The sequence below is a fragment of the Arachis hypogaea genome, chromosome 16, assembly GCF_003086295.3.
Source record: "Arachis hypogaea cultivar Tifrunner chromosome 16, arahy.Tifrunner.gnm2.J5K5, whole genome shotgun sequence".
NCBI lineage: Eukaryota > Viridiplantae > Streptophyta > Magnoliopsida > Fabales > Fabaceae > Arachis > Arachis hypogaea.
Window position 1 is genome coordinate 55,922,134 of NC_092051.1, and position 26,833 is coordinate 55,948,966.

Below are 26,833 nucleotides of genomic sequence, written 5' to 3' on the forward strand. Positions count from 1 at the left end.
TACAGGCAAGTAATAAGATGCGAAAAAAGTGTAGTCTCCCTAAACATGTAAGACATGAGAAAATATATATAAATTCATATACAAAGACATGCGTATAATGAGTAACAAATTATTTGAGAAAATTTGTAGCTAAAATTAGCTTCAAGACTTTGTGCTCCGAACTACCTACCAAGAGGGGAAAAAGATAATCATAATTAGATGGCTAGCTTCAGAGCTTCAACGAGTGGGTGAACGGTGAATGCGAACTACTCCGGCACTACTTTCTCTTTTCTTCTCTTCTCTTCTCTTCTCTTCGCATCTCTTCTCTTCTTCTCTCTTCTCTCCTCTTCTTTTCTCTTCTCTTTGCATCGCATCTTCGAATGTTTATGGAAGAAATAGAAAATAAATGATGAAGGATAAGAGATATAAATTAGAGTAGAGTACTTATAGTTAAAAAATTAGCTGCATAAGTGTCATAATATTACCAAATGAAAATGTCCATTTAAATTCTACAATATATATTCTCCCATTTGAGTAGGAATTGGAACACGCAATTGACTGCAATCACTGCATATGTCTCAAATCAAGCTTGGGTTCCCAAAATCCATCTTAAAATTCACAAGTACTTCAAGTTATTGATTCAATCAACAAAGCAATTTAAAAGCATAAGAAAAATCCTCTCTTGAGAATACTCTGCTCTCTTTAAAAGTGAAATTTAAACAAAAAAATCAACAACAACAATAATAACAAAAATAAGAATAATAATTCAGTTGACACATGGTGAAATTTACATTGGTGATTTTAGTTTGATCTGGCAGTCCACAAATAAACAACGCAGAATACAGAAGCTAAAACCCCTAATTAAAAAGCCTAAAATCAAAACCCAAAACCTCCCAAATTTCACAGATCCATGATCATCATCGGGTGATTACCTCGCTTGTTAGGGATTGATGCTTTGCCTCCTCGGAAACTATGATGCTTCACAGTAGAGCAGAGAAGGGGTCACAAGAGAGCACACAGTTTCTTCGACACTGCACAGAGAGGGCAATTGAGACAGAGCGAGTAAGATAATGAGCGAGAAGAAGAGAATGAGGCACATAATGCTTACTTGGTAAGCATGGTGATGATCTGCAACGGTGAAAAAGAGATGAGCAGCGATGAATTGAAGGTGAAAACCCTTGTAGAAGGGATGAGCGGCGTCGACAAATCGAAGGAGAAGGTGTGTGAGTTTGTGCATGTAGCATGAATTGGTGACGAATCGAAGAAAAAATATTCATTAGGCTCAGTATATGATACATTGGCATGTATACTAGAAGATGTTCCTGAGAGCGCACCTAAAAGGGAAGAAGGGTGAGTGTTATGTTCTCTGATGATTTGGTTAAGTGTTAGTGTAGTATGGATGAAAAAGAAAAAAAATTACTAAGTCTCGCATGGATTTAGGCCTACATAGATTAGGCAACATTTCTAATGTGTGTAATGACCCAACTCCTAGTATGCCATGGTCATACAAGAAACCAAGTGTTACCAACTTGTTCTTCCTAATTATTGACTATTACTTAATATATGAGCCTGTTCCTTGTTAGAACGTTGCCAATTTTATGGGTAGCTTTTTTTTTTACTTATATCTTTGCGAGCGAAGGAGTAAAATAAATAAGCACACACTGATAGAAATAATAAGGAAGCATAAAAAAACATATAACTCAGCTAATATTATACATCATGTACACTATAACAAAACATATAGCGTTCACAAAAGATTAAGTCAGTTTACATCCACGTCATCCTACGTAGGTAGTATATACATGGCACTCCCAGGGCCTGGCCCATACAAAAAGTCGCTAAACTGGCGCCCAGGCTAGCCTAACCACTATATGGCTCCTAGCTCTCAGGTGTACTAACACAAGTGAGAGACTAACTAACAAATAATGTCAGACTAGAGTGTCATCAAAAGAATGCCCCTACGGCTGTCAGACTATATCTATACGTGGCCATTCAGAAGATCGTCATGAGGCTCGACCATCTCCTCATCCTGCTCTGTCTCTATCTCAGGATCCTCCTCCTCCTCATCATCGGCAACTACAGTTATACCATCAGATCCACCAGAAACACTACTGTCACTATGTACAAAACTATTCGCGAGCACAGGTCCGTTAGCGTATATAGGAGCTACCTCACCGTCCGGTAATGCCGGTTCATCAGGCTGTGGAAAGTCAGGGATCGGCTCAGGGGGAAAGTCCCACTCTGGTGGTATCACAAGTACGTAGTCACCAGCTAACTCGGGCTCATCAGGAATGATAGGCTCATGTTCCACCACATTCAAAGGTTGAGCTGGTATAGGGTGTCCGGGACCATCGGGAAAAGGATGCCCAGGTGCGTCAGGGTGTAACCAGGATAAGGAAAAGTCGTAAGGAGCATCGGGGTCAAATTTCGGGCTAGACAGAGGATGTTGGAAGGGATGGTTTCGTAACGCGTAACATCTCATACGAGGCTTCGTGCTCAAAATGTAGTAACCATAGTACACTGGGTCCTTATAAATGTAAAGGTCTTCGACTTCAAAGAATATCACGCCCATCTCCATCTGAGGGGAGGAAGGGAGAGAATGGGATAAGAACTGGGGAGTTCTTAGTAGGGCCGGGGTTATTAGTTAAGTTCATTAATTCCGTGTTGTTTAGCAGATAAATAGCAGAATACCGAAAAGCAGTGAACAAAAGAAGCAGATAACTAGAGAAAACAGAGAAAATAGAAAGCAAAACACAAACAAGAGAATACAAGAAAATAAAACACAGGCACAGTGAAAAGAATACAAACAAAGAAAGCATACATTCAAACACCAACCATAACAGAGTAAATGCGCAACCAAGTATGATGCATGTCTAGCCCTAGTGCAGGTAATGAGCTCATCTGTCGGTTTCTACCCACTCCCGACGTAATCCGAAGCAGCTGAAATGGGTAAAGTTTTCCAGTCAGTATAAGTACAGTTCTCACTAACTGGCGTATGCGTCATATCCTATGTAAGCAGACTCTGCCTTACAGGTGACGACATTCCAGCCGTGTATGAAATTATATCCTCTGTAAGCAATCTTTGCGTTACAGGTGCGGCATTCTAGCCGTGTATGAATTAATATCCTCTGCAAGTGATCCCAGGTTATCAGTTGCAGGTATAGCTCTCAATAGCTGTGTAGCACTGGAAAATGTTCTGTGGTCGTACCACTATCTATCTGACTGCCTTGACGCAGCAGATCATCACATAATCATTCTCATTACCATCATTCATTATCATTCTCATTATTCATCATCACTTTCACATTCTTATGCAGTACCTCTTTCTTTCTCTGTTCAATCATACTATTCAAACTTTACATCTTTCACTTTCACAATATCTTGGCTCAAACCATTTTTCTTTATCATATTACTCTTTTCTCTTTGTATCTCTTTACTCTGTTCTGGTTTCTCTTTTCTCTGTACCTCTTTACTCTACTCTGGTTACTCTGTTTTCTATATCTCTTTACTCTACTCTGGTTACTCTGTTCTCTATTTTACTTTATTCTGCTTTGATTTCTCTGCTTAACGTATGTATTTAAAGCTTATGTAAATTTTGGTATGAATAGTTAGCTGATGAGCGGATAATTTATACGCTTTTTGGCATTGTTTTTAGGTAGTTTTTAGTATGATTTAGTTAATTTTTATTATATTTTTATTAGTTTTTATGCTAAATTCACATTTGTAGACTTTACAATGATTTTGTGTGTTTTTTTTGTGATTTTAGGTATTTTCTGGCTGAAATTGAGGGACCTGAGCAAAAATCTGATTCAGAGGCTGAAAAAGGACTGCAGATGCTGTTGGATTCTGACCTCCCTGCACTCGAAATGTATTTTCTGGAGCTACAGAAGCCCAATTGGTACGCTCTCAATTGAGTTGGAAAGTAGACATCTAGGGCTTTCCAGCAATATATAATAGTCCATACTTTGCCCAAGCTTTGATGACGCAAATTGGCGTTTAACGCCAAGTCTTTACCCTATTCTGGCGTTAAACGCCAGAAAGAGGTTTCAAACCAGAGTTAAACGCCAGAAACAGGCTACAACCTGGCGTTTAACTCCAAAAAAAGTCTCTACACATGGAAGCTTCAATGCTCAGCCCAAGCACACACTGAGTGGGCCCCGGAAGTGGATTTCTGCACTATCTATCTTAGTCTACTCAATTTCTGTAAACCTAGGTCACTAGCTTAGTATAAAAACTAATTTTAGAGATTTATTTTGCATCTCATGACATTTTTACACTTTACATTGTATTTCTGACATCATGAGTCTCTAAACCCCATGGTTGGGGGTGAGGAGGTCTACTGTGTTTCGATGAATTGATGCAATTACTACTGTTTTTCATTCAATCACGCTTGTTTCTATTCTAAGATATTCACTCGCACTTCATCCTGATGAATGTGATGATCCGTGACACTCGTCATCATTCTCACCTATGAACACGTGCCTGACAACCACCTCCGTTCTATCTGCATTAGCTTGAGTGTGTATCTCTTAGCCTCCTGGTTCACGATCAGAGTATTCGTGGTATAGGCTAGAATTATTGGCGGCCATTCCTGATATCCGAAAAGTCTAAACCTTGTCTGTGGTATTCCGAGTAGGATCTGGGAAGGGATGACTGTGACGAGCTTCAAACTCGCGAGTGTTGGGCGTAGTGACAGACGCAAAAGAATCAATGGATTCTATTCCAACATGAGTGAGAATCGACAGATGATTAGCCGTGTGGTGACAGCGCATTTGGACCATTTTCACTGAGAGGATGGATGGTAGCCATTGACAACGGTGATCCACCAACATACAGCTTGCCATGGAAGGAGATCTGCGTGCGTGAAGAAGAAGACCGTAGGAAAGCAGAAATTCAGAAGACAGAGCATCTCCAGAACCTCAACCAGTTCTTCATTACTGAATACAAGTATTTATTTTATGTTATTTACTCTTCATAAATCCAATCATTTTTATTACTAATTTCCTGACTAAGAGTTACAGAATAACCATAGCTTGCTTCAAGCCGACAATCTCCTTGGGATCGACCCTTACTCAAGTAAGGTATTACTTGGACGACCCAGTACACTTGTTGGTTAGTTGTGCGGAATTGCAAAAGTGTGATTGTGATTTTGTGCACCAAGTTTTTGGCGCCGTTGCCGGGGATTGTTCGGGTTTGGACAACTGACGGTTTATTTTGTTGCTTAGATTAGGAAAAGTTTTTTCTTTTTGGTTTAGAGTCTTCTATTATTGTTTTTGGTTGAAACTTTTTTTTAAAATCCTTATTTTCTCTTTTTAAATTTTTCGAAAATTTTTTATAAACTAATAATTGAGTTTTTCAGTTTGAGTTTAGTTTCATATTTTAAGTTTGGTGTCAATTGCATGATTTTATTTTTCTTTCAATTTTTTTCGAATTATTAGTGATCATAATATAAAAAATTTTTAAGTTTGGTGTCCTTTGTGTTTCTGTTTTCTTAAAAATTTTTCAAAGTTGTTCTTAGTGTTCATCGTGATATTCAAAGTTTTCCTGTTTGTTTCCTTCTTTTTATCTAAAAATTTAAGTTTGGTGTCATTTTTACTATTTTTCTCTTTCTTCATTATATTCAAAAATATCTTTTCTCTTTATTTTAATTAATTTTCAAATTTTTCTTTAAAAATTTAGACTTTTATTTTAAAACTTCCTATTCTATCTTATCTTAGTTTTGAAATTTCAAAATTCAAAATCTTTTTCAAAAATCATATTCAAAGTTTTTCAAATCTTCTTAATTAAGTAATTATTTTCGTTTTCAAATTTATTTTTCTCTTAGTTTTCGAAATTTACATTTTAATTTAAAATTATTTTATTTTATCTTATTATTTTTATTTATTCTTAATAATTTAGTTTGTTTCTACTTAAATAAAATAAAAACAAAAATATATTTTATTTGCAATTCATATCAATTCCATTTTATCCATCATGGACCTAAATGGAAATGAACAGTCAAGAAGGACTCTGGGGTCATATGTTAACCCCATTACTGCTGCATATGGGAGTAGCATCTGTATACCTCCCATCAAAACAAGCAGTTTTGAGCTAAATCCTCAGCTCATTGTCATGGTGCAGCAAAATTGCCAGTATTCCGGTCTTCCACAGGAAGAACCTACTGAGTTTCTGGCGCAGTTCTTGCAAATTTCTGACACAGTGCGTGACAAGGAGGTAGATCAGGATGTATACAGGCTGTTACTGTTTCCGTTTGCTGTAAAAGATCAAGCTAAGAGGTGGTTAAATAATCAACCCACAGCAAGCATAAGAACATGGAAACAGTTATCAGACAAATTCCTGAATCAATGTTTCCCTCCAAAAAGGATGACACAGTTAAGGCTGGACATCCAAGGCTTTAAACAAGAGGATGATGAATCCCTTTATAATGCCTGGGAGAGGTACAGAGGGATGCTAAGGAAATTTCCCTCTGAAATGTTTTCAGAGTGGGTGCAATTAGACATCTTCTACTATGGGCTTACAGAAAAAGCTCAGATATCTCTAGACCACTTAGCTGGTGGATCTATACACATGAGAAAGACTATTGAAGAGGCTCAAGAGCTTATTGATATAGTTGCTAGAAATCAGCATCTGTACATAAGTAATGAGTCCTGCATGAAAGAAGAAACTAAGGCAGTATCAACTGACTTTAGTCCTCAGGAACAAGTTATTGAACTCAATCAGCAACTATCTTCTATAACAAGGCAGTTAGCAGAATTTAAGGAGATGCTATAGGAAACCAAAATTGCTAACAAGGATATGGAATCACAATTGAATCAGACAAAACAGTAGTTATCAAAACAGATAACAGAAGAGTGCCAAACAGTTCAATTAAGAAGTGGAAAAACATTAAATATCTCAACTCAAGGCAGCAGAAAGCCAAGAAAGGAACAGCTGACAGAGGATGAGCAACCTACTACCCAAAATTCCTCTGAGGACAGTAAGAGCCCAGAGAGGAATAAGTTTGGCGTTCAAACACTAGAAAAGGGTGAAAAACTGGCGTTAAACGCCCGATCAATGTCCAGTTCTGGCGTTCAAATGCTAGAAAAGGGTTGGAATTTGGCGTTAAACACCCAATGCACGTCCAATACTGGTGTTCAAATGCCAATGAGGGATCAGACACCTGCAAGTGCTGATAATAACTCCCTCAAGAAGGCTTCTCAACTTGCCTCTGTAGGAAATAAACTTGCAGCAACTAAGGTTGAAGAATATAAAGCCAAAATGCATTATCCTCAGAAACTCCGCCAAGCGGAATAGGATAAACAATTTGCCCGCTTTGCAGACTATCTCAGGACTCTTGAAATCAAGATTCCGTTTGCAGAGGCACTTGATCAAATACACTCTTATGCTAAGTTCATGAAAGAGATCTTAAGTCATAAGAAGGATTGGAGAGAAACTGAAAAAGTTTTTCTCACTGAAGAATGTAGTACAATCATTTTAAAGAGCTTACCAGAGAAGCTTAAAGATCCGGGAAGCTTTATGATACCATGCACATTAGAGGGTACTTGTACTAAGAAAGCTCTATGTGATCTTGGGGCAAGTATCAACCTAATACCTGCATCCACTATCAGAAAGCTTGGCTTGACTGAAGAAGTCAAACCAACCCGAATATGCCTCCAACATGCTGATGGCTCCATTAAATATCCATCAGGCATAATTGAGGACATGATTGTCAAGGTTGGGCCATTTGCCTTTTCCACTGACTTTGTAGTGCTGGAAATGGAGGAGCACAAGAGTGCAACTCTCATTCTAGAAAGACCTTTCCTAGCAATTGGATGAACCCTCACTGACGTCCAAAAAGGGGAATTAACCTTGAGAGGCAATGAGGATGAGTTTAAGTTGAATGTTGTCAAAGCTATGCAGCATCCAGACACTCCAAACGACTGCATGAGCGTTGATATTATAGACTCTCTGGTGGAAGAGGTTAATATGACTGAGAGTCTCGAATCAGAGCTAGAGGACATTTTTAAAGATGTCCAGCCTGATGTGGAGGAACCAGAGGAAATAAAAGAACCTCTGAAAATTCCTCAGGAAGAAGAGAAACCTCCTAAACCCGAGCTCAAACCACTACCACCATCCCTGAAATATGCATTTCTGGGAGAAGGTGACACTTTTTCAGTGATCATAAGCTCTAATTTAAATCCACAGGAAGAGAAAGCACTAATTCAGGTGCTAAGGACACACAAGACAATTCTTGGGTGGTCCATAAGTGATCTTAAGTGCATTAGCCCAGCAAGATGCATGCACAAGATCCTATTGGAGGATGATGCTAAGCCAGTGGTTCAACAACAGAGGCGGCTAAATCCAGCCATGAAGGAGGTGGTGCAGAAAGAGGTCACTAAGTTACTGGAGGCTGGGATTATTTATCCTATTTCTGATAGCCCCTGGGTGAGCCCTGTCCATGTTGTCCCTAAGAAGGGAGGCATGACAGTGGTTCATAATGAAAAGAATGAACTGGTTCCTACAAGAACAGTTACAGGGTGGCGTATGTGTATTGACTACAGAAGGCTCAATACAGCCACCAGGAAGGATCACTTTCCTTTACCATTTATAGACCAGATGCTAGAGAGACTAGCAGGTCATGAATATTACTGCTTTTTGGATGGCTATTCAGGTTACAACCAAATTGCAGTAGATCCCCAGGACCAAGAGAAAATAGCATTCACATTCCCTTCTGGAGTATTTGCCTACAGAAGGATGCCTTTTGGTTTGTGCAATGCACCTGCAACCTTTCAGAGGTGCATGCTCTCTATCTTCTCTGATATGGTAGAAAAATTTATGGAAGTCTTCATGGATGATTTTTCAGTATTTGGAAACTCATTCAGCACCTGCCTTGACCATTTAGCACTTGTTATGAAAAGGTGTCAAGAGACCAACCTAGTTTTAAACTGGGAAAAATGTCACTTTATGGTGACTGAAGGAATTGTCCTTGGGCATAAAATTTCAAACAAGGGAATAGAGGTGGATCAAGCTAAAGTAGAGGTAATTGAAAAATTACCACCACCTGCCAATGTTAAGGCAATCAGAAGCTTTCTGGGGCATGCAGGATTCTATAGGAGGTTTATAAAGGATTTTTCAAAAATTACAAAATCTCTGAGCAATCTGCTAGCTACTGACACGCCATTTGTGTTTGACACAGAGTGTCTGCAGGCATTTGAAACTCTGAAAGCTAAGCTGGTCCCAGCACCAGTTATTTCTGCACCAGACAGGACATTACCATTCAAACTAATGTGTGATGCTAGTGACCATGCCATTGGTGCAGTATTAGGACAGAGGCATAACAAGCTTCTGCACGTCATTTACTATGCCAACTGTGTTTTAAATAACGCACAGAAGAATTACACAACCACAGAAAAGGAATTGACAAGTAGGATTAAAAGTGATTGTGTACACTAACCATGCTGCTCTAAAATATCTCCTCACAAAGCAGGATTCAAAACCCAGACTCATAAGATGGGTGTTGCTTCTGCAAGAGTTTGATATAGAAATAAGAGATAGAAAAGGGACAGAGAATCAAGTAGCTGATCACCTGTCCCAGATAGAACCAGTAGCAGGAGCATCCTTCCCTCCTACTGAGATCTCTGAAACCTTTCTGGATGAGCAATTGTTTGCTATTTAGGAAGCTCCGTAGTTTGCAGACATTGCAAACTATAAGGCTCAGTAATGTTAAGCTATTGACAGTAAAGAAGCGCTTATTGGGAGGCAACCCAATCTTATTTATCTATGTTAATTACTTTTTCATTTAATTTTCCATTGTTATTTTATATTTTCTTTAGGTTGATGATCATGTGGAGTCATAAAAACAGCTACAGAATTAAAGCAGAATCAAAAATAGTATAAAAAATAGCACACCCTGGAGGACAGACTTGCTGGCATTTAAACGCCCAGTCTGGCACCATTCTGGGCGTTTAACGCCAGAAAGAAGCAACAAGCTGGCGTTTAACGCCAGAACAGAGCACCAAGTTGGAGTTAAACGCCAGAAAGGGAAGAGAAGTTGGCATTAAACGCCAGAAATAGGCTGTAGCCTGGCGTTTAATGCCAGAATTGCACTATAAGGGCATTTTGCACGCATAAATGGAGCAGGGATGAGAAGTCCTTGACCCCTCAGGATTTGTGAACCCCACAGGATCCCCAGCTACCTCACCATTCAAATTCAAACTATTCCCTTCCCAAACCCACCTCCATCTCCTCCACTTCTCCCTCTACTCCTTTCTTTCTTCTTTTGCTCGAGGACGAGTAAACCTTTTAAGTTTGGTGTGGAAAAAAGTGTTACTTTTTGTTTTTCCATAACCATTTATGGCACCTAAGACTGGAGAAACCTCTAGAAAGAGGAAAAGAAAGGCAGTTGCTTCCACCCCCGAATCATGAGAGATGAAGAGGTTCATCTCAAGGGTCCATAGTTCAGTGGTAGAGCATTTGACTGCAGATCAAAGAGCCATGAGGGAGGAGCAACAAAGGCAAGGAAGAGACATAGAGGAGCTCAAGAGCACCATTGGTTCTTCAAGAGGAAGAAGACGCCACCCTCACTAAGGTGGACCCGTTCCTTAATCTCCTTGTTTATTTGTTTTTCTGTTTTTGGTTTTGAGCTTTATGTTTGACTATGTTTTGTGTCTTTACTACATGATCATTAGTGTCTAATGTCTATGCCTTAAAGTTATGAATGTCCCATAAATCCTTCACCTTTCTTAAATGAAAAATGTTCCTAATTACAAAAGAACAAGAAGTACATGAATTTCAATTTTTATCTTGAAATTAGTTTAATTATATTGATGTGGTGGCAATACTTTTTGTTTTCTGAATGAATGCTTGAATAGTGCATATTTTTTATAAGTGGAGTTTTTGAATGTTAAATTTGTTGGCTCTTGAAAGAATGATGAAAAAGAAAAATGTTATTGATAATCTGAAAAATCATAAAATTGATTCTTGAAGCAAGAAAAAGCAGTGAATAACAAGGGTTGCGAAAAAAAATAAAAAAATGGCGAAAATAAAAAAAAATAAAAAATAAAAAGCAAGCAGAAAAAGCCAATAGCTCTTTAAACCAAAAGGCAAGAGCAAAAAGCCAGTAACCCTTTAAACCAAAAGGCAAGGGTAAAATAAAAGAAGGATCCAACGCTTTGAGCATTAATGGATAGGAGGGCCCAAAGGAATAAAATCTTGGCCTAAGCAGCTAAACCAAGCTGTCCCTAACCATGTGCTTGTGGCGTGAAGGTGTCAAGTGAAAAGCTTGAGACTGAGCGGTTAAAGTCGTGATCCAAAGCAAAAAGAGTGTGCTTAAGAACCCTGGACACCTCTAATTGGGGACTCTAGCAAAGCTGAGTCACAATCTGAAAAGGTTCACCCAGTTATGTGTCTGTGGCATTTATGTATCCGGTGGTAATACTGGAAAACAAAGTGCTTAGGGCCACGGCCAAGACTCATAAAGTATCTGTGTTCAAAAATCAACATACTGAACTAGGAGAATCAATAACACTATCTAAATTCTGAGTTACTATAGATGCCAATCATTCTGAACTTCAAAGGATAAAGTGAGATGCCAAAACTGTTCAGAGGCAAAAAGCTACTAGTCCCGCTCATCAAATTAGAGCTAAGTTTCATTGATATTTTGGAATTTATATTATATTCTCTTCTTTTTATCCTACTTGATTTTCAGTTGCTTGGGGACAAGCAACAATTTAAGTTTGGTGTTGTGATGAGCGGATAATTTATACACTTTTTGGCATTGTTTTTAGGTTGTTTTTAGTATGATTTAGTTAATTTTTATTATATTTTTATTAGTTTTTATGCAAAATTCACATTTCTAGACTTTACTATGAGTTTGTGTGTTTTTCTATGATTTCAGGTATTTTCTGGCTGAAATTGAGGGACCTGAGCAAAAATTTGATTCAGAGGCTGAAAAAGGACTGCAGATGCTGTTGGATTCTGACCTTCCTGCACTCGAAATGGATTTTCTGGAGATACAGAAGCCCAATTGGCGCAGTATCAATTGTGTTGGAAAGTAGACATCCAGGGATTTCCATCAATATATAATGGTTCATACTTTGGCCAAGCTTTGATGATGTAAATTGGCGTTTAACGCCAAGTCTTTACCCTATTCTGGCGTTAAACGCCAGAAACAGGTTGCAAACCGGAGTTAAACGCCAGAAACAGGCTACAACCTGGTGTTTAACTCCAAAAAAAGTCTATACACATGGAAGCTTTAATGCTCAGCCCAAGCACACACCGAGTGGGCCCCGGAAGTTGATTTCTGTACTATCTCTTTTAGTCTACTCAATTTCTGTAAACCTAGGTCACTAGCTTAGTATAAAAACTACTTTTAGATATTTATTTTGCATCTCATGACATTTTTACACTTCACATTGTATTTCTGACGGCATGAGTCTCTAAACCCCATGGTTGGGGGTGAGGAGCTCTGCTGTGTTTCGATGAATTAATGTAATTACTACTGTTTTTTATTCAATCACGCTTGTTTCTATTCTAAGATATTCACTCGCACTACCCTGATGAATGTGATGATCCGTGACACTCGTCATCATTCTCACCTATGAACATGTACCTGACAACCACCTCCGTTCTATCTGCATGAGCTTGAGTGTGTATCTCTTAGCCTCCTGGTTCACTATCAGAGTCTTCGTGGTATAGGCTAGAATTATTAGCGGCCATTCCTGAGATCCGGACAGTCTAAACCTTGTCTGTGGTATTCCGAGTAGGATCTGGGAAGGGATGACTGTGACGAGCTTCAAACTCGCAAGTGTTGGGCGTAGTGACAGACACAAAAGAATCAATGGATTCTATTCCAACATGAGTGAGAACCGACAGATGATTAGCCGTGCGGTGACAGTGCATTTGGACCATTTTCACTGAGAGGATGGATGGTAGCCATTGACAACGGTGATCCACCAACATACAGCTTGCCATGGAAGGAGATCTGCATGCGTGAAGAAGAAGACCGTAGGAAAGCAGAAATTCAGAAGACAGAGTATCTCCAGAACCTCAACTTGTTCTCCATTACTGAATACAAGTATTTATTTTATGTTATTTACTCTTCATAAATCCAATCATTTTTATTACTAATTTCCTGACTAAGAGTTACAGAATAACCATAGCTTGCTTCAAGCCGACAATCTCCATGGGATCGACCCTTACTCACGTAAGGTATTACTTGGACGACCCAGTGCACTTTCAGGTTAGTTGTACGGAATTGCAAAAGTGTGATTGTGATTTCGTGCACCATTAGCCTGTCCAAAGTATAGGTTCATTAAGTCTATACTGAAACAGTTTAACTTTTCATATAATACCTCTTAGTCGCAACTCAAGGACTAACAATGTTGCCTTAATTCGTTCAGTAGTTTCTGTCTGTTTTTCTGTCGTTAAAACTTTACAGACTTTTCTTTGTTTTTTATCTTTTCTTCAACTTTTTATCTTTCTTTTATCTTTGCCTCACTAATATGTTCTTACCACTCCCTAAGTGTTTTATGAAGGTAATTATGAGATTCTGCGCTTAAAGTTGTCTTTTCTAAAACTTTTACAAAAAACTGCCTTTTTCGCATTATTTTATTATTTTTATTAAAATAATATTTTTGATTAAATATTATTATTTAATATTTTATTATTATCTATTATTTTATCATTAAATTTTTGAAAATTACCTTATCTTTACCTTTAACCTTTAAAATTCACTTTTTACCATCCGTAACTTTTAATATTTCTACTTTAACCACCCTAACTTTCAGAAATTACCAAATAACTCCTTAAACCACAAAAATTTTACTTCCTTGCCCTTTTAAAGATCTAAAGCCTGTTCTTAATTATTCTTCATCATACTCAAAGTGTTCTTCATGCTCTTCGTAAATTCTTCAGATTCTTTCTCCGTTTTTACCCGTTTTTTAGTCTTTTTAGCAACCGATGTTTACTATAATTCATAAAAAATTAGCAGCCACTAAAATCCCATCTTTTCTACATGATTTTAACACAAATTAAACCCCAATTTAAGGTCTAGGGTTTCAGTTTCCAGCTGCACCCAAGAACATAAATTCATAGCTTGAATTTCATTAAAATTTCACCAAATTTTCACCAAGAATCAATCGTATATGAAACCAATTTTTAGCACAGCCAAATCAAACAACATTCACACAACTAAAACACAAATAATCAAGATTAATTTCGTGATAGCCTACCTGGTTTTGCTGCTCCTAATTCGGTTAGACTTTCAGGTGGTCCTTAAGCACTTTTTCCTCCTAAATCACATCAAGAACAACTTTACATCCAAAAACCCTCAACTAACCAAATCTCACTCAGAATGTTAGGGAGGGATTTCTCACCTTAGACTTGCTGCAAACTCATGTTTCTTGGCCCTCGAGTCAAGTTAAGCATGATTCTTAAGGAAGAACATCAAGAAAACACATGTTTAAGCATGTTTCCTTGAAACCGAATCAAAAGGGAGATGGTGCAGCCAACTCACCTTGATTCCAGCCTTGATAAGTCATATGATCATGTAGAGAAAGAAGAGAGGATCATTTTGGTTGGATTGGAATTTTGTTTTGAGTTTTAATTCAGCAGAAATCAAGCTTTGAAGATTTGGAACTAAGAACTTTTCTCTCTTTTTCTCTCTTGGAAATTTCGGCCATAAAGTGAAAATGAACCAGACTTGGGGGTTTTGGGGGTGTAGGGTGAGTTGTGATTGGTTGGCTTGGAGGTGGGTTAAAATAATATTAAAATATCTCAGGTGTATAACTACTAAAACTAGATGTATCGGAACACTTGTAAAAACATCTCTAAAAATTATTTTCTGAGCTACTAGCATAAATGAAACTAGTAACATATCTATTATGAGAGTAAAACTTGTATAATGAGACCTTAGCATTGCTAAAGTCATAAGAGAGTGCTGGTGCTAAGCTGCACCAGTAAACTGTGAACCCGGTTAAACCGATTTTCTATTTTTAACTAAAACTGACCAGGTAACCTTATCATATCATTCAAGAAGCTTCTAATACTAATATAATGATAATATCATCCTATTATCTCTCTTTTCTCATAAATCGAGTCTGGTTTGTCAAACTGAGACTATTTACGAAAAACCGAATCAAAACTCCTAACCGATACGGTTCAAAAACTAGGTTCTTCGTGACCACGTTATTGAGCTTGCCTCGAAAAAGGTTCTAGCTTAAAGATAACATAATGAAAATGAGGATTGAGATACTTGATGATATATCAGAGGTTCTCCCCTTACTGATCCTCCGGAGAAATCTGTACTTTCAGAAAAGATCTCGCGTACTCGAAAACCGGGGTTGTTACAATGTGCTCCCAAAACTTAACAAATGAGTTACTTTTAAAAGCGCTCTCTTTGGTAAAAGAAAGTGTATCAATAGCCTTTCAGATTTGGCTAATCTTTATAAGCAATATTTAAAATATCTAAGGAGACGCTTTTGAAGTGATGCCTCAGTAGTGTTTCCTTTTCTCTTATAAAAGGGCACCATCTGAAAAAGCGTAGCGTATTCTAGGAATAGGCGACACTTTTCAAATGTAGCTTAAAAAAGTGTGGCTGAATGGGTGTTTTTCTTGTAGTGAGCTGGGGTTGAGGATTCCCTCTCTTATCACGGTGGACAAGCTTGAGGTTAAGAATTCACTCTCTTGTCGCATCGGAGAGTTGGATAGAATATTGAGGCTTCCCTTCGGTCCAATTTTATATTATTTATTTGATTTTTTTGGTTATGATTAAAATTATGTTTGATTGAAATGAGATTTGGATTTATGTGGTGAGGACAGTGGCTTTGTCCAGCTTACGAGTAAGCAAGTTGAGATTGAGGATTATCTCCTTTGCTGTGATAGACAAGCTGAGGTTGAAGATTGATAAACCACTATTTTATGGTTTATCTTGTGCTCAATTGAGTGGTTTCATCAAGTATTTGCAACTTATTCATACAAAATGCATGTTTTACATTTTCCTTCCTGATTTTGTGCTATGATTGAGAACATGTTTCCTGGACCTTCAAATTGCTAATTTTAATCCTCTCTTATTACCATTTGATTCCTTGATATGTGTGTTAGGTGTTTTCAGAGTTTATAGGGTAGGAATGGCTTAGAGGATGGAATGGAAGCATGCAAAAGTGGAAGGAATACAAGAAACTGAAGGAACTGCTAAAGCTGTCCAGCCTGACCTCTTGGTACTAAATAGACCATAACTTGAGCTACAGAGGTCCAAATGATGCGGTTTCAGTTGCGTTGGAAAGCTAACATCTGGGGCTTCGCAACGATTCGCTTCCCCGAAGCCAGGTGATGCGAACGCGTGGATCACGCGGATGCGTGACCTAGCAAAAACCCAATCCACGCTAACGCGTGGACGACGCTTCCGCGTGACTTTGCAGCGACCTGGACGTATCAGAAATCACTGGGGGCAATTTTTGGGCTATTTTTGACCCAGTTTTTGGCCCAGAAAACACAGATTAGAGGCTACAAAGTGGGGGAATCAATCCATTTATTAACAACAATTCATACAACATTCATATACATAATTTTAGGTTTTAGATGTAGTTTTTAGAGAGAGAGGCTCTCTCCTCTCTCTTAGGATTTAGGATTAGGATTAGGATTAGGCTACTTCTCTTCATTCCAGGTTCAATGTTCCTTTAGTTTATTTTTTACTTTTATTTATTCTATTACTTTAATTGTTATTTATCTTTTCAATTTGGTTTATGAACTTTCCATGTTAGAATTGATTTTCTTATTTAATACATATTGAGATATTTCAGACTTATAATTGCTTTCTTTAATTTATGTTATTGATGCTTCTCATTAATCCAAATTACTTTCATTCGAGTAGATTTTCTTCCCTTTTGACTTTGGTTGAGTAATTGGTGACACTTGAGTTGTCAAACTCAGCAGTTGATTGGAAATTGGGATTGCTGGTTGATTTGGATCCCTCTAAAGCTAGTCTTTCCATAGGAGTTGACTAGGACTTGAGGAATCAAGTTAATTAGTCCACTTGATTTTCCTTTATTTACTAAGGGCTAACTAAGTGGGAGCAAAATCCAATTCTCATCACACCTGATAAGGATAACTAGGATAGGATTTCCAGTTCTCATACCTGGCCAAGAGATTTTCTAATTATTAATTTATTTTTCTTGTCATTTAAAATTACTTGTTCCTTATTTCAAAAACTCAAAATTCTACCTTTTCAATAACCAATAATAAATACAACTCCCTGTAATTCCTTGAGAAGACGACCCGAGGTTTAAATACTTCAGTTATAAATTTTATTTGGTTTTGTTACTTGTGACAAACAAATTTTTGTACGAAAGGATTTTCTGTTAGTTTAGAAACTATACGTACAACGTGATTATTTTTATAAAATTATAAATTAGCAAGAATCCGATCGTCAAAAAATGGCGCCGTTGCCGGGGAATCGCAAACGTGTGCCTTATTATTGGTTATGGTAAATATTTTATTTTGCTTGTTTATTTGCTTTTATTTTTGTTTTTAATTTCTATTAGCTACTATGAGTTCTCACCCCCGTCGCTTTGAGTTTGGTTCTAATATTGTTGAAAAGAATGGAAGATATAACAGAAACATGCATCAAGGTCGAAACAATCACAGATGGAAGGAGCCACGAGGATCTGATCAACCCTTTCGACAACAACACCTTCCAAGGTACCATAGACAACGACCATTCTACAATGTATGCCAAGACAATAGTTATGGTGGACCTCTTCGTGACAACCAACCTCCACCAAATTACTATGGTCAAGAGCCATTCCGAGGTACGTACCAAGATGATAGATATGGTGGACCCCCTTGTAGTAACCAGCAAGCTCCATCATATGTCAATGAACCACCTCCTCAACATAGCTTTGAACCACCATACTCACAAGCCACCCACAACCATTCACCTCCATATGACCCTAATCCTTATCCACCCCAATTCCAACCCAATTACCCCCAAGGACCACCACTTCCATATGCACCATGTCCATATCCATCAACCCAAGAATCACAGGCTCGCCTCAAAGAAACAGTAGATCAATTTCATGCAACCATTCATCAACTAGAGCAAGCGATAAATCGATTACCTTCCAGACGTTCGGACACTCAAAGAACCCCCATGGCTTCATGTGGAGAATCTAATGAAGAATATAGCATGAAGGAGACACTAGAAAGTCTGGTGGACAGTGAGCAGCATGACCTTGTATTGGAACAATTGGAGTAAGCCGGAATTATTGAAGATGAAGAAGTGGTCGAAGACTTAGGAGATGTGGAACATCCATGGAAAAGCCCAATCATAGAGCCCCCTTCTAAGGAGTTTGAATTTGATGTTGAGGAGGGTATACAACCTCCAAGGCATATCATGGTTGAAGACTTTGAAGGGGATGATCAAGAGATGGATTCAATCATTGATGAATTCTTATCTACATTTGAATCCTCTCCCATTAGACTGGACATGGAGATTAAAGAAGAAGAAGTACAACCTCCCATGCCCTTGGTGAACAATGAAGAAGAGATCAAATTGGAAGAAAGCTACCAAGAGGAAGAGGTTGATACTGAAGAAGCTTGCAAAGAGGTGGAAGTTGTCAAGGAAGAGCTCAAGGGAATGGAGCTGAAAATCACCTTGCCAAAGTTGTTGGAGACCTCTCCCCCAAAGTCATAACCACCCATCCCTTCATTCAAGTGGGTAAATCTCTCATATCTAAGCTTAATTAGCTCACTTGAATATGCTTTACTTGAGACAGATGGCCAGCTTAGAGCTCTTTGCAGCTTTAAGAGTAAGAAGGAAATGGTTCGTACTCAGAGCTGGTATACAAGATTCAATGAGGTTCCATGCTTCAATTTGAAGTGCAAGGATTGGTATCAAGTTTGATTGAATGGGTCTCGGAAATTTTTTGGTCAACTCAATGAGAATACAAATTCCATACCGCCCGGCTGGAAAAGTATAGATCGGGACAAAGGCGGGTATAAAAGTAAGGTTTGGGATCCTAGAATATATTCTGACATTCAACAGCCTGGGAGCCTGAAAACCTGTTTGAATTTGCTCAAGGGCTTTACATGCCTAGTTTGGGACACCGGAGGCTATTGGGATTCCAAACATTGGTGGAGATTTTCGGATGAGTTCAAGCACAAGCCACCATGACAAGGAGCTCACCAAATGTCCAACTTAAGGACTATAACTAAAAGTGCTAGGTGAGAGACAACCCACCATGGTATAATCGTTCCTTTTTTATTCTTAATCTTATTTTATTTCATTTTTACTAGTGTTCATTTATAATTTCTGCATATTCACCTGCATTCTGCATTTGCATCTGCATATTGCATAAAAAAAATGCACACGACACGCAAGCGTCGCAGACGCGTCCGCGTCATAGGTGCGTTCTGAAGAAAAGAGAATTGAATAGAAAGTCACGTGAAAGTGTGGCTGGAGGCGTGCCTTAGGCACAAGCATGCCCACGCGAACGCGTTGCCCATGCATCCACGTCATTTTGAAAAATAGCCTCCCACGCGATCGCGTCACCCATGCAAACGCGTGACCCTGCAAAATCGACGTAAATAGGTATATGGCAGTAAGTTATGATGGAGCTGGGCTGGAGTCGTGCTAGAAGCACAAGCCCTATCACGCGAACACGTGCCCCACGCGTCCACGTCGTTTTTCAAAATATGGCCATTCATGTGACCGCGTCACCCACGCGCACGCGTCACCCAGATTTTTGGCAAAATGCATTTAAAACAGAGAGTTGTGTGTACGCGAGGCTGCACTCGTGCCACTAGCACAAATCAAGTCACGCGTCCGCGTGCCCCATGCGTCTGCGTCACTTGAGAATATCGCCAATCATGCGAACGCGTGCCCCACGCGTCCGCGTCGCCTACGTCGCACAACTTATCCAGGTCAGCGCCAATTATCTTATCTTTTCTTTTCTAATCCTAATTTCTTCTATCTTTTTCTTCTTTCTTCCTTCTTTTTTACTTCCTTCTTCTTCATCTCTTGAACTTCTCATCTTTCTTCACTTTCATTCTATTTTTACTTAATTTATTTGCATACTTACATTCATTGCATTTTAATTTTGTGCATATTTTTATTTTCTTTCCTAAATTCATTATTTTTCCATTGGTGTTAAATGTTCTTATTCAACTGTTGTGTCCTTTCTGGTATTATTTTGGTGCTTAGTGACTTGTTTTACAATGTTGGGTGATATTATTCTTCTGTCAATGTCAATCTTTTATGATACTTGTATTTCTTTTGCATTGACATGAATTTATATTGTCCCTTATTACCCACACTCATCCCCATTGTTGCAATTTTTGTACTATTTGATATGCCATTTACTTCTACTATTTTCTCACTTGCATGTTGTAGCTACCATGTAATTGAGATCCTTATTATTTGGCATTAACCCACCCATACTTTATTTGTTTTCCTAACTTTATTTCTGGGTTACTTTCCTTCTTTTCCTCTTCTTTCAGGATGGCCACCGAGAAAAGGGAACAGAAAACTTTTACATGGGGCGACAAACAAGTCCACCTGCACATTCTTTGGGAGAAAAGCGTCAGTTAAAACAACCCGTCCACTTGTACATCTCTGCATGCACCTAGGACGGTGCAATATTTAAGTGTGGGGAGGTCGATACCGATCTCCATGGGTTAGTTATTTTCTTCTCAACAACAACATTTTATTTCCTTTGTTAGTTTATTGTTGTATTTGCATGTTTGATTGCATATTCGTTTGATTTTGTGCATATTTTACCACTTTGTTAAAGTAATATTTTCTTTTTCAAGAAAATTTTTAAAGTATTCCACTAATTTGAATTAAAATTTTTATTGAACTTCTTTGAAGAAATTTTATTTTGGAACTGATGCACATAAACTAGTTATGCTACGATTTAGGAAATTGCACGATCGGCAAAATTCCTTCCGGCAAGTGCACCGGTTATCGTCAAGTAAAAACTCACAATAGAGTGAGGTCGAATCCCACAAGGATTGGTTGAGTGAGCAATTCGGATTAGAAGTGTGTTCTAGTTGAGCGGAATCAAGATTGAGATGAGAATTGCGGAATGTAAAATTGGCGGGAAAAGTAAATGACAAGAAATTGAAATGGCGGAATCTTAAATTGCATGAATTAAAGAGCAGAAACTAAATTGCTGAAATTAAAAGGGAATGGGGGTGATTGCATGAATTGAGTTGCAGAATGTAAAGAGAAGATGTAATCAGAATTGGGGGATTCATTGGGTTATAGGAGATATTGAGATCTCCGAATCAAAACATGTTTATCTCTTCCTCAAGCAATGCGTTCATTGAATTTTGCTTGGCAATCTTATATGATTGGATCCCAATCCCTTGGCTCACCAATTCTCTCTAAAAATGAACAAATTCCCAATCCCTTGGTTTAAATGTTCATAAGAAGAGATGATGCTCGATCACTGATTATACCACACAGTTTCATGAACCACAATTTGGTAGGATTACATGTCACAATATCCATCCAAACCCCAATCCAATTCACTGTGAGAAAGCTTCTCTAGCATGAATCCTCCATTCCTTTCCCAAGGTTCCGAAGGATTCCAATTATGGGTAGTTTCTTTCCCAAGACAACTACTCAATGGAATTAGATCGAGAAGCTTTCTAACAAAATTCAAGAGAAAAGATTGAAGAAGAAGATAAACTATTATTGATTCATTGAATTACAATAGAGCTCCCTAACCCAATGAAAGGGGGTTTAGTGAGTCATAGCTCTGAATTCAATTACAAAGATATGAAAACTAGCTCCAAGTGAAGGTAAAAGTCCATCTAACTTAAATTCTATCCTATTTATACACTTTCTATATTGAGCTTCTGTTGTGCTTCTTGGGCTTTGAGGCCTCTCCCTGCTTTCCTTTTGCCTTGGGTTTATGATCCATAATCTTGATGAGGCTGTTGATCCAAATTCTGTAACATTCATTGAGCCAACTTAGTGATAATCAAATAATGACACATGACTCAATAAATTGAGATTTCAAACTCATCAATCCTTCAGGCCCAATCCCATAAACCATGATATTCAATTGGGTTTCATACCAGAGTAAGTTTAAGTTATTGTTTGTGCTCAAAAACTAACTTAAACCGCAATATTATTGGCCCAGAAACCTTTTCCAAGAGTGGCGTTTAAGTTGCAGTTTAAGCTTAAACTGCAGCTTAAACGCCAGATACTTCCAGTGAGGCCTTTTGTAGAAGCACGTTTAAGCTTCAGTTTAAGGTTAAACTGAAGCTTAAACGTGGAAATGGAAGAAGGCAGCCCTGGAGAGTAATGTAGTCGAACACGTTTAAGCTTCAGTTTAAGGTTAAACTGAAGCTTAAACGTGGATATAGGAAGGGCAGCCCTGGAGGTCGAACACGTTTAACCTCCAGTTTAAGGTTAAACTGGAGGTTAAACGTGGAAATGGAAGGAGGCATCCTGGAGGTCGAACACGTTTAACCTCCAGTTTAAGGTTAAACTGGAGGTTAAACGTGGAAGCTTAGAAGGGTAGCCCTGGAGGTGTCGAACACGTTTAAGCTCCAGTTTGAGGTCAAACTGGAGCTTAAACGTGGAAATGGAGAGAACAACCCTGGAGGAGAGAACTTGGTCGAACACGTTTAAGCTCCAGTTTGAGGTCAAACTGGAGCTTAAACGTGGAAATGGCTCCCTGGTGCTTTTCCCATTCTGGCGTTTAACCTCCAGTTTAAGGTTAAACTGGAGGTTAAACGTGGAACTCCTTCCTGGGTGGCATTATCATTCTGGCGTTTAACCTCCAGTTTGAGGTCAAACTGGAGGTTAAACTTCAATTCCAGCATTTCTTAGCCTTCATGATTCTGGCGTTTAAGCTCCAGTTTAGGCTTAAACTGGAACTTAAACTCCACATGTGATATTCAAGCTTCCTTTATTGATTTTGTTGCTTCCTTGCCTAGCCTCTTCTTCCCTGAAATCATCCAAACAATTGCATCAAAGTCTTGCAAAATTTCATGAGAAATCTTCCATTCATAGCATTCAAGTAATTTAACTAAAACTCATGGATATTGCATCAAAATCATATTGTTTGGATGGTTCATTGCTTTGTTATTCTTTTAACCATTCTTGGTTACTTTAAGCTCAAGAAAGTGCATAAAACCACTAAAACTAATAGAAAAATGCTAGTGAAACTAGCCTAAGATGCCTTGGCATCAGGAACATGGTTTAGAGCTCGAACACATAAAACCTGTGAGATTTTGAGCCTACTTGATTGGTTGTATTTTATCAACCAATATTTTATTTTTGTTGTGTGTTGTTCTCTCTAAAATTATGATCTTTGTCTTGCTTGATTCTATATTTCCATTGTTTAATGTATGCATGCACTTATATGATTGAGGCCTTTGTTTCACTAAGCTTACACACCCATATGGCCTTACCCTTTCATTATCCCTTGCAAACCAATTTTGAGCTTATTATACCCCTTTGTTCTTTACTTTAGCTCATCACTAACTCTAAGCAAAAAACAATAATGTCCTTAATTTGAATCCTTGGTTAGCTTAGACTAGCGAGAGTGCTTATGATTTAAGTGTGGGGAAATTGGGTTTGGAAATATTTTGTTTGAGAATTGAGTATGTTAGAATTTTATGAAATGTGAAAGAAATTTTTAGGACATGATCATGCATTCGATCATATGCATTGAGAAAAAAAAATTATTATAGGCATATATAAAAAAAAAGAAAAGAAAAAAAAAGAGCAAATAAATAAAAGGGGACAAAATGCCCCAAAGTAAGTGGTGAAAGCAATGCATATGTACTGTACTTGAAATTAGAATGCATGAATATGTGGAAAACATGGGTAATGGATAGTTAGATATTGTATTATAATTACATGGATTATCTAAAGCTAGGTGGAAAGTTTAAGTTAATTAAGGATTCAGATTTTAGTCCACTTGGCCAAATACAATCCTACCTTGACCCTAACCCCATTACAACCCTCAAAAGACCTCTTGATATGTGTATTTATGCATTAAATTAGTGTTGATTGGTAGAAGAAGAGCAAGCCTTAGAAAGCAAGATTAGTAGAGAACTGAGAGATCGAACCTTAAATGTAACAACCCCGGTTTTCGAGAACGCGAAATCTTTTCTGAAAGTACGGATTTCTCCGGAAGATTAGTAAGGGAAAAACCTTTGATATATCATCAAGTATCTCAATCCTCATTGTCATTATGTCATCTTTAAGTTAGAACCTTTTCCAAGACAAGCTCGATAACGCGGTCACGAAGAACCTGGTTTTTGAACCGTATCGGTTAGAAGTTTTGATTTGGTTTTTTGTAAATAGACTCAGTTTGACGAACCGGACTCGATTTATGAGAGAAGAGAGATAATAGGATGATATTATCATTATATTAGTATTAGAAGCTTCTTGAATAATATTATAAGGTTACCTAGTCAGTTTTAGTTAAAAACAGAAAATCGGTTTAACCGGGTTTACGGTTTACTGGTGTAGCTTAGCACCAACACTCTCTGATGAATTTAGCAATGCTAAGGCCTCATTATACATGTACTATTCTCATAAAATATATGTTACTAGTTTCATTTATGCTAGTAGCTCAGAAAATAATTTTTAGAGATGTTTTTACGAGTGTTCCGATACACCTAGTTTTAGTAGTTGTACACCAGAGATATTTTAATATTATTTTAATCCACCTCCAAGCCAACCAATCACAACTCACCTTACACCCCCAAGACCTCCAAGGCTGTCTTATTTCATCATTTTGGCCGAAAATAATAAGAGAGAAAAGAGAGAAACTTTCATGAACACTTAATCTTCAAAGCTTGATTTCTTCTGAACTAAAACTCAAATCAAAACTCCGATTTCACCAAAATGATCCTCTCTTCTTCCTCTACATAACCATGTAACTTATCAAGGATGGAAATAAGGTGAGATAGCTGTCTCCCTCCCATTTCAATTCGGTTTTCAAGGAAACATGCTTAAACATGTGTTTTCTTGATGTTCTTCCTTAGGAATCATGCTTAACTTGACTTGAGGGCCAAGAAACGTGAATTTCCAGCAAATCTAAGGTGAGATATCTCTTCCTAACATACTGAGTGAGATTTGGTCATTTGAGAGTTTTTGGATTTAAAGTTGTTCTTGATGTGATTTAGGAGGAAAAAGTGCTTAAGGACCACCTGAAAGTTTAACCGAAATAGGAGCAGCAAAACCAGGTAGGGATTGACGAATTTAATCTTGATTGATTGTGTTTGAGTTGTGTGATTATGATATGGTTTGGCTGTGCTTGAAATTGATGATTTATATGAGTGATTCTTGGTGAAAATTTGGTGAAATTTTGATGAAATTTGATGAAATTCAAGCTTTAAAGTTCATGTTCTTGGGGCAGCTGGAAAAACGAAACCCTAAGCTTAAATTGAGGTTCAATTTGTGTTGAAATCATGTAGAAAATATGGGGTTTTAGTGGCTGCTAATTTATTATGAATTATAGTAAAAATCGGTTGCTGAAAAGACTGAAAAACGGGTAAAAACAGAGAAGGAATCTGAAGAATTTATGAAGAACATGAAGAACACTTTGAGTGTGATGAAGAACAATAAAGAACACCTTTTTGATTCATAAAAGGGCAAGGAAGTAATTAATTTGGTGTTTGGGGGGTTATTTAGTAATTTCTGAAAGTTAGGGTGGTAAAAGTAGAAATATTAAAAGGTACGGGTGGTAAAAAGTGGATTTTAAAGGTTAAAAGTAAAAGTAAGTTAATTTTCGAAAATTTAATGATAAAATAATAAAAAATAATAAAATATTAAATAATAATATTTAATTAAAAATAATATTTTAATGAAAATAATAAAATAATGCGGAAAAGGCAGTTTTCTATAAAAGCTTTAGAAAGACAACTTTAAACTCAGAATCTCATAATTACTTTCATAAAACACTTAGGGAGTGGTAAAAACATATTAGTGAGGCAAAGATAAATAAAAGATAAAAAGTTGAAGAAAAGATAAAAATTGAAGAAAAAGTCTGTAAAGTTTTAATGACAGAAAAACAGACAGAGGCTAGTGAACGAACTAGGGCAACATAGTTAGTCCTGGAATTGCAAATAGGGTTAGGTATTATATGAAAAGTTAAATTGTTTCAGTATAGACTTAATGAACCTATACTTGGGACAGACTAAATATTCATACCGAAATTTACATAAGCTTTAAATACATACGTTAAACAGAGAAATCAGAGTAGAGTAAAGAAACACAGAGAACAGAGTAACTAGAGCAGAATAAAGGGATACAGAGAAAAGAGTAATCAGAGCAAAGTAAAAAGGCAAAGATAAAAGAGTAATGTGATAAAGAGAAATGGTTTGAATTAAGATGTTGTAAAAGTGAAAGATGTAAAGTTTGTACAGTGCGATTGAACAGAGAAAGAAAGAGGTACTGCATAAAAATGTGAAAATGATGATGAATAATGAGAATGATTATGTGATGATTTTTTGCTTGAGGCAACCCAAGAGATATTTATTTGTTTCTTGAGGCAACCCAAGAGATGTGTTTATTCATTTGTTGCGTTAAGGCAACTCCAGATATACTTGTATCATCATCTGCTGCAGTGAGGCAGTCAGATAGATAATGGTGTGATCACTGAGAACGCTTTCCTACGGTACAGATCCATATTTTATTTATATAAGGCAGAGGGGTTATTTCCTGCTACAGATGTACCGTGACCACCTGATCCATTTCTGTAGTGGCAGAGGGGTTATTTCCTGTATACAGAAGGTGTGTCGGCATACATCCCTACAGTGGCAAATGTGTTATTTCCTGCGTGCAGTGGACCCTGTGGTGGCAGAGGGGTTATTTCCTGTACACAAGGGTATAGCCAATAGGAAA